The following is a 7,763-nucleotide window of genomic DNA, read 5'->3' on the forward strand; positions in this document are numbered from 1 at the left end:
TCTATACTGACACTTAATCTTACTCCCTACTACTTACATTACACTTAGAACTCGATACTCCCTATCTACTTTAGATTAGACCTACTCGCTACTTGAACTTAGAACTACTTACTCATTAAGGAGCTAGCTCTCCTTCTCATTAATTAAGCTCTACTGCCTATGAGCTGCTCTACTCTATTCCTTGATGAGGATAACCTATTATGTTACACCTTTTCAATCCTCTAACTGAGGAGAAAGCAAGAGAAGAAGATTTATTACAAAAGGGTAATGCTAACTAACCTAACGTGACGAGTAAAGAAAGACTGAACCAACAACACAACTTATTCATTCCGTAAAGCAAGAGAAGCAGATAGGAATTACTACATACAAGAAGGTCAGTCAAGCTCACTCATTAACTTGTCGAGAAAGCAAGACAAGAAGATTTATTACATCCGGGAAGGTAATAATGCTATTATAACACTCTTACTTAATAACCTAACTTATAACCCTTACAACATAACCTCTATAGAAAGCAAGAGAAGTAGATATTGCAAGAGAAGTAGGTATTGCAAGAGAGGTAGATATGAGTTACTACAAGAAGGTCACAGTCAAGCTCACTCATTAACTTGCTGGGAAAGCTGCAAAAGAAGAAGAAAGAGATTTATTACATCCCGGCGGAAGGTCATGCTACTAACTTGACGAGACAACAGGAACAACAAGATTTATTACAGGAAGGAAGTTCAAGTTAACCTCTCTCTGGTCTAGAACAAGAAGCAAGAGTATGAGAAGGAAGCTCAAGTAAGACCTGACGAAGGAAGAACAACTTTATTACAAGCAAGAAGAGGTAACTCACCTGACGAAAAGAAGAACTTAATTGACATTCATACAGGAAGCTCAAATACTCTCTTAGAAGTTACCTCGGGAGAAAGCAAGAAGCAAGCCAACCAACAACATTCATTACATACTAAAGAGGTCAAGCTAACCCAACCTGACAAGAAAGAAAGCAAGCAGCAAGCAAGCAACCAACCAACCAAGTAATCAATAACAACATATTCAATTCATTACACGGGAAGGAGTCAAGTTAACCTAACCTGACGAGAAAGACAACTACTACATTAACAAGGCAGGCAAGCTCTAGCAAGTCTCGAACAAGAACTAACTACAAGAAATATGATTACTACATAAGGAAAGCTCAAGCTGACGTGACGAACACAACAAGATTACAGAAGGGTAAAGCTGACCTGACGTGACGACAAAGAACAAAAGAAGATATTCATTACATAAAGAACAGAAAGAGAAGCTATTCACTCACTCACCTATAGCTGCTATAGAGCAAGCAAGCAACCAAGCAAGACAGACAAGAAGATGAATTACATACGGAAAGGTAGTAAAGTTAATCTAACGCCAAGAAGAACTGCAGATACATTACTACGAAAGGTTCATTCAAGCTTACCTGACAAGAAGAAGAGTATTAGACATTACAGAAAGGTCAGCCAAGCTCCAGCTATTCCAGAAGAGCACAATTTCCATTACAGAAAGGTAAAACCACAGCTATTACGGAAGGGCTCCATTTAGATTATAGGAGGGGGTCAAGTTACAGCTATTTCGGAAGAACAAGATTTACATTACAAAAAGGGGTAAAGCTCCAGCTATTATGGAAGTATTTTACATTATGGAAAGGTCAAGGCTGGCTAATCTAACGGCCAAAACAACAACAACAACAACAACATTTACTATATTACAAAAGCAAGAAGGTCAAGGTCAAGAGTAAGAGCAAGAAGGTCAAGGTCAAGCTACTAACCTGCCAAGAACAACATTTCCATTAGGGAAGGTTCAAGCTTTAGCTATTCTAGAACATGAAGAAGAAGAACATTTACAGAAAGGTTCTCAAGTTCTAGCTAGTCATGAGCAAGACAAACATTTACATTTACAGAAAGGTAATGTAATCTAACGTCATGAACAAGCCAAACAACAAGACAAGATTCATAACATACAGAAAGAGAAGCAGCTGCTCACTAATATAGAGCAAGCAACCAAGACAGACAATAGACAACAAACAACATTCTAATTACTCCGGAAGGGTAAAGCTAATCTCTACTAATCTGACGTCAAAAAGAACTACTGATACATAAATTACTACAGAAGGGTCAAGCTAACCTTATGTCTATAACAAAAACAAGAATATTAATTATAGGAAGGTAAAGTAACGTGTCGAGGAGAAGAACATTACCATCATTACTACAAGCAAAAGAAGGGTAACGCTAATCTCTAGTCAAGAGGAGCTGCGCGAATTACTAGGGAAGGGTAAAGCTTACCTCTAGTCTCAAGAGGAGCTACATATGATTACGGAAAGGTAACGTTTCCCTTTGGTCAAGAAGAGCTACATTTAGATTACAGCCAGGTCAAGTTTTCCCTAGTCATGAAGGAAGAGCTACATTTCCATTACAGTCGGGTAAAGCTCTAGCTTGTCTAGAAGGAAGAACAAGATTTACATTACGGCCTTGACCTTTAAAAGAAAAGAAGGAATGGTCAAGTTATAACCTTTAGAAAGAAGAAGGTCAAGTTAAGTTACTAACCTTTAAAAGAGAAGACAACAAAAACAACATTACAAGAAAGTTAGGTAAAGTTACTACCTTGACGAAGAGAAGACCAATAACAAGATTTACAGTAAGGAAGGTAAAGCTCTAGCTAGTCTAGAACACCACATTTACAGTAAGGAAGGTAAAGCTCTAGCTAGTCTAGAACACCACATTTACAGTAAGGAAGGTAAAGCTCTAGCTAGTCTAGAACAACTACATTCATTACATACTACAGAAAGTTCAAGTTAAACTCTATTCATGAGCAAGAGAAAGGAACAAGATAATTAGTAAAAGGAAAGCAAAGATTAATCTAATCAAACTTGCTTGCCAGGAAACTACTTAATCTCTCTCCTGATTAAAGAAGGGGTAAAGACTACACTTGATCTGCTGCTCTTCTTGCCCTCTCCTCTCCAATCTCTTCCTGCCTTCTCCTCTCCAATTACAAGAAGGGTAACTACAACAGGGGTTGAACTAGCTCCCTCACTGGTATTACCTGAGCTAAGCTACTTCATTCAATTCGGAGGAAAGCTCTTTCTTACCTAACCTACTTCACTTCTCTCATTCAATTCGAAAGTTCTATTCTATTCCATTCCATTATTGTAACCTTAATACTCTGTCTATTCGATATTACCTTCCTTTGGAGTATATTGTTAGTTACCTTTCTTTGTTAGTATAGAGTTTAGTTACCTTTTTAGTTAGTATATTGAACAACAACAAAGCAAAGAAAGACTGACTAAAGCTTCACATGAAACCTAAAGAACATGTAATAAAGCCAGAAGAGAGTTCGTTTATTGGTTTCTAGTCTTTAAAAGGAAAGGGGGTTAGAAGCTATCCTTTCTTCTCTTGTCTTCTTTACGTTCTCTTTATTAATTAACTAGCATATTCAATACTTGCCTTATGCGCTTCTTTCTTTACAGTCTTTGTTTGAAGGGAGACTAAGAAACGGATTGAACTCTGTAATAGGTGTTTGTTTACGAACTGAACTACTGAACCAACAAGCTAAAGACTGTAGCAAGAGAATATTCATTCTCCTGTACGTTCTTTCCAGTTGAAGACTAGTTTTAGGAAGAAGAGTAAAGACTGTGAACCAACCAACTACTTATTCATTCAGTCAATCCTCAAGCAAGAGAAGAAGACGAAAGAGAAGGAGGCGGGCGTACTAAAGAACCATTAATTCATTCCATTCCCTTAGTTCTTTACTTGTTAGGTAATATATCTAATTGAAAGAATGGTTTACGGACGTAGGGAAGAAGGAGGTGTAAACTACAGATACTGAGACTTCCTGAAAGTCAAGACTAAAGAGAGTTAGTTTACTGTCTTTGAATAACTAGTCTAACTGTCTGCATTAATAAGCTATAGTGTTTCATTTAAGACTCTCCTTCAAGCTCCTCTCCTACTGATTGATTGACTGAGCGTTCACTCTTTCTTTCCCCTGCCTTTGATGATTGACTTTATACTCTTTGTTTGTCACTGTCAAAGTCTTCTTTTCACTATCAAAGTATTCTGTTGTTATTTGACTCTTCTTTTCTTGTCTGTCTGCTTTACGCCTTACCTTAGCTTTTGTCTTCTACTCACTGTAAGATCAAGCATTCAATTCAAGTTGTTCACTCCGTAACCTATGTTCTTAATTCATTCAATCATTCTCCTTAACTAACTAACTAACTACTTTTTCTAGACTGAAGTACTTTGTCTGACTGAACTTCTCGTCGGTAAAGGGTAAAGAAAAGGATGGATATGGGGCTTCTTTCTTTGCTTCTGCTTTCTTGATTGAAGAGTAAGCGCGTAAACTAAGACTGAATCATTAGACTCACCACCTCTTTCCTTTGTCCCTGATTGAACTATAAGCGAGTTAAAAGTGGCTATCCTTTCTCTTCCATTCTCCTTACCTTGTCGCATATTCAATCCTTTTCTACTATGCTTTTTTTTCCAGTGGAGACTCAAAGTAAGAAGGTAGACTATCGATGAACTAATTTCACTCTTTATCCTTAAACCCTATTCCCTGTCCCTGAATAGTAAAGACACAAGATGCATTATCTCTTCTTACAATTGTTCTATAAGTATAATAGAGAGAGGAAAGAAAGCCTGAACCTATCATTTGCAGTGTTAGTTTAGAAGGGATATTAAATTAATTAGTTAGATTAGCAGCTTAGCTTTGAAAGACTGAACCGAAACCCGTAACCCATTTATTCCACCTCCTCGTAAACAAGTAAAGACTAAACTCCTATTTCTGCTTTCTCCTTTTAACTACTTCTTCTAAACCTGCCCCGTACGGAACAACCTCTAGAACGAGTGTCTTCGCTTCTCTGCATTCTTCTTAGTTAGTTACTGAACTTTGTATCACCTATCCTTTGTCTTCTTCTTATTCCTTTACTGGGGAGAAAGATTAATCCGAATTGAAAAGGTAAGTAACGACTACTTATTCTTGATCCTTACTTAACTACTGAACAACCAGATATAACTCCCTCACCTTGAATTACCTGAGCTACTTCTCACTTCTCATTCAATCTGTTAATGAAAGCTTTATTCTATTGCTTGCTGTAATAACTCTATGTCTATTCTCTGTTGGTTTGTATTACATGATGAGAGTATATTGACCAACAAGTAAAGACTATCGAGAGTTTCCTGTCTTTGAAAGAGGAAAGCAGGTTAGAAGCAACTATTCTTTCTTCCAGTCTTCTTAACTACTTGCATATTCAATCCTTTCCCCCTATGCTTTCTTTACAGTAGAGACTAAAAGTCAAGAAGGTAGACTAAAGAAAGATGAACTGATTGAACTCTTTATCCGTAAACCCTATTCCTTTCCCTTATTGAACAAGTAGTAAAGACACAAGACGAGATGCATTATCCCTTCAGTTCTAGCTAGTATAATAGGGAGAGGAAAGAAAGAAAGAACCAACAACTTATTCATTCCGTAAAGCAATAGAAAAAGAAAGAGGGGCAGGTGGACGAACCATTAATTCCATTATTCTTTACTCGCTAGGTAATATGGAATAAAACTCCTTTGTTCGCTAGGTAATTAGTATAGAAATTATAGGTTACGGTGGGAAATAGGTAAACTAAACTACTGATTAGGTTACGGCGGGAAGTAGGTAAACTACTGATACTGAAAGTCAAGACTAAAGAGAGTTTACTGTCTTTGTAAAGAAGAAAGCGTCACCTTTTCGCTACTGAGCCCTCTATTACTTGTTGATGTTACTCGGGGTAAGTAAATGAATGAATGAATGAAGCTTAACCGAACCTTTACTATCTTTGTTTGATTGAAGGGAGAGTAAAGACTAAGGATGAATTCTCCTGTTCCTATTCTTTAAGGTTTGAAAAGGGAGATTAAAGATTCCTTCTCATGTTTGTTCTTATTCTTTAAAGTGGCTTAGCTAGCTCCGCAAGTGTACCTTACTTTCTCCTTATCTATTCTATTTCTTTATTACCTGATAGTATATTGAACAACAAAGAAAGACTGAAGAAAGATTAATGGATTGAACGAGGTAAACAGGACGATTCCTCTATTTACACAATAAGTAAACTAAGAAGAAAGACTCAACCTTAACTAACCTTTAGCCCTTATATTTATTTTGATTATTTTATTCCCTGACCAGATTGAAGTAGGTAAAGCTAGAAGAAGTCGAACCTGAACCCGATTGAACCTATCAAGGGGGATATTAATTAGCAGTAGAGGAAAGACTATCGATGAATGAGAGTTTACGATGTTCGTTCTAGAATCAAGGAGTTAGCAGCTTTAGCTTTGAAAGACTTAAGAGAAAGAAGAAGAATATCTACCTTTACAGGAGAGTCAAGAAAAGAGAAGCGACTGAACCTCAACCCGGAACCCATTTATTCCACCTCCTCATAAACAAGTCAAGACTAAAGAGAAAGCTAGCTACTGAATCTTGTTATTCAAAGTAAAGGAAGAGAAAGCAAGAGAAGATTAATGAGACTCAACGAAAGATAGATTCATTCTCCTTACCTTAATTCCTTACCTATTTATTAAAGAATGAGGTAAAGCTCTGTCAGTTTGTTTGCTTCCTTTACTTACTGGGGGTTGAACTATTTCTTTTCTATCTCTGCCGGAACTAGAACAACCTCGACTTCTTTCGTTGATCCTGAACGAACTCCTACACCTGTTTATTCTTTCAAACACAAGGTAAAGCAAGCACTAAGAAAAAACTGAAACAAGCATTCTCCTTCACACTCCGCCGTAACCTATTGATTGATTCTTCACTCCTCTCCCTATCGGTCGAGCTGTTTCACTCCTTTCCCTATTTATTCTTTTACTGATCTTTGCTCGTACTCCTGAACCAATACCAATACTTCTTTACGGCATATTCTCTGTTCTTTCCCTGATTGTCTTTAATTGATCTTTCTTTCCCCTTAATTCTTGTTATTCTTTCTTGGTTCGTTAATTAGAAGAAAGTGATTGTGTTGTGAGTTATTCTTTCACAAGGTAAGGAAGGTAAAACATATATATATATATATATATATATATATATATATATATATATATATATATATATATTCTTTCTCACCCGTAACTTGATTTAACTTGATTTTAACTTGATACAAAATCACTGGTGCTCGACCTAGTGGTATTTTTATGGGGATTCTATCTATCGCTGTAGGATTCCTATTCAAGATCACTGCAGTTTCTTTTCAAGAGGCTGTAGGACGGACGGCCGCCTATAGGTTGTAGGGTAGGGTGGGTGGTACCGCTCAGATTGTGGCCAATCTTCCTAATCGCGTGCGGGCCGGACTTAGAGCGTGTGAAACTCATCACTACCTTGTACAGGCGTTAAGACCATAACATGTTACACGAAAGCGCGCTTTCTCTGTAGTCTTGTCACACAGCAGCTCGCCTAGAAGAGCCATTCACTCGTAGTGTTGTCATATAAGATAAGCACTAGACTGCCTGATGGCTGGGGGAATCTAAGTTCTCTTCCGATCAACTGTCCACCCAGTCAAGTGCAAAAAACATAGTAGAATCACGCAAGGCGCCAGACTTAGAGCGTGTGAAACTCATCACTACCTTGTACAGGCGTTGAGACCATAACATGTTACACAAAAGCGCCGCTTTCTCTGTAGTCTTGTCACACAGCAGCTCGCCTAGAAGAGCCATTCGCTCGTAGTGTTGTCATATAAGATAAGCACTAGACAGCCTGATGGCCGGGCGAATCTAAGTTCTCTTCCGATCAACTGTCCACCCAGTCAAGTGCA

The 7,763-nt window shown here is 37.7% G+C and overlaps 1 long non-coding RNA gene across 1 annotated transcript; it reads right to left on the reverse strand.

Annotated features, from left to right (window-relative positions):
- Nucleotides 1-258: 258 nt before the first annotated feature.
- Nucleotides 259-817, reverse strand: LOC111493918. The gene is made up of 2 exons (XR_002720084.1): nucleotides 730-817; nucleotides 259-617 (listed from the first exon to the last, which is right to left on the reverse strand). It is a non-coding gene; the product is annotated as an uncharacterized LOC111493918 (long non-coding RNA).
- Nucleotides 818-7,763: the final 6,946 nt, after the last annotated feature.

Source organism: Cucurbita maxima, unplaced genomic scaffold (assembly GCF_002738345.1).
Source record: "Cucurbita maxima cultivar Rimu unplaced genomic scaffold, Cmax_1.0 Cma_Scf00019, whole genome shotgun sequence".
NCBI lineage: Eukaryota > Viridiplantae > Streptophyta > Magnoliopsida > Cucurbitales > Cucurbitaceae > Cucurbita > Cucurbita maxima.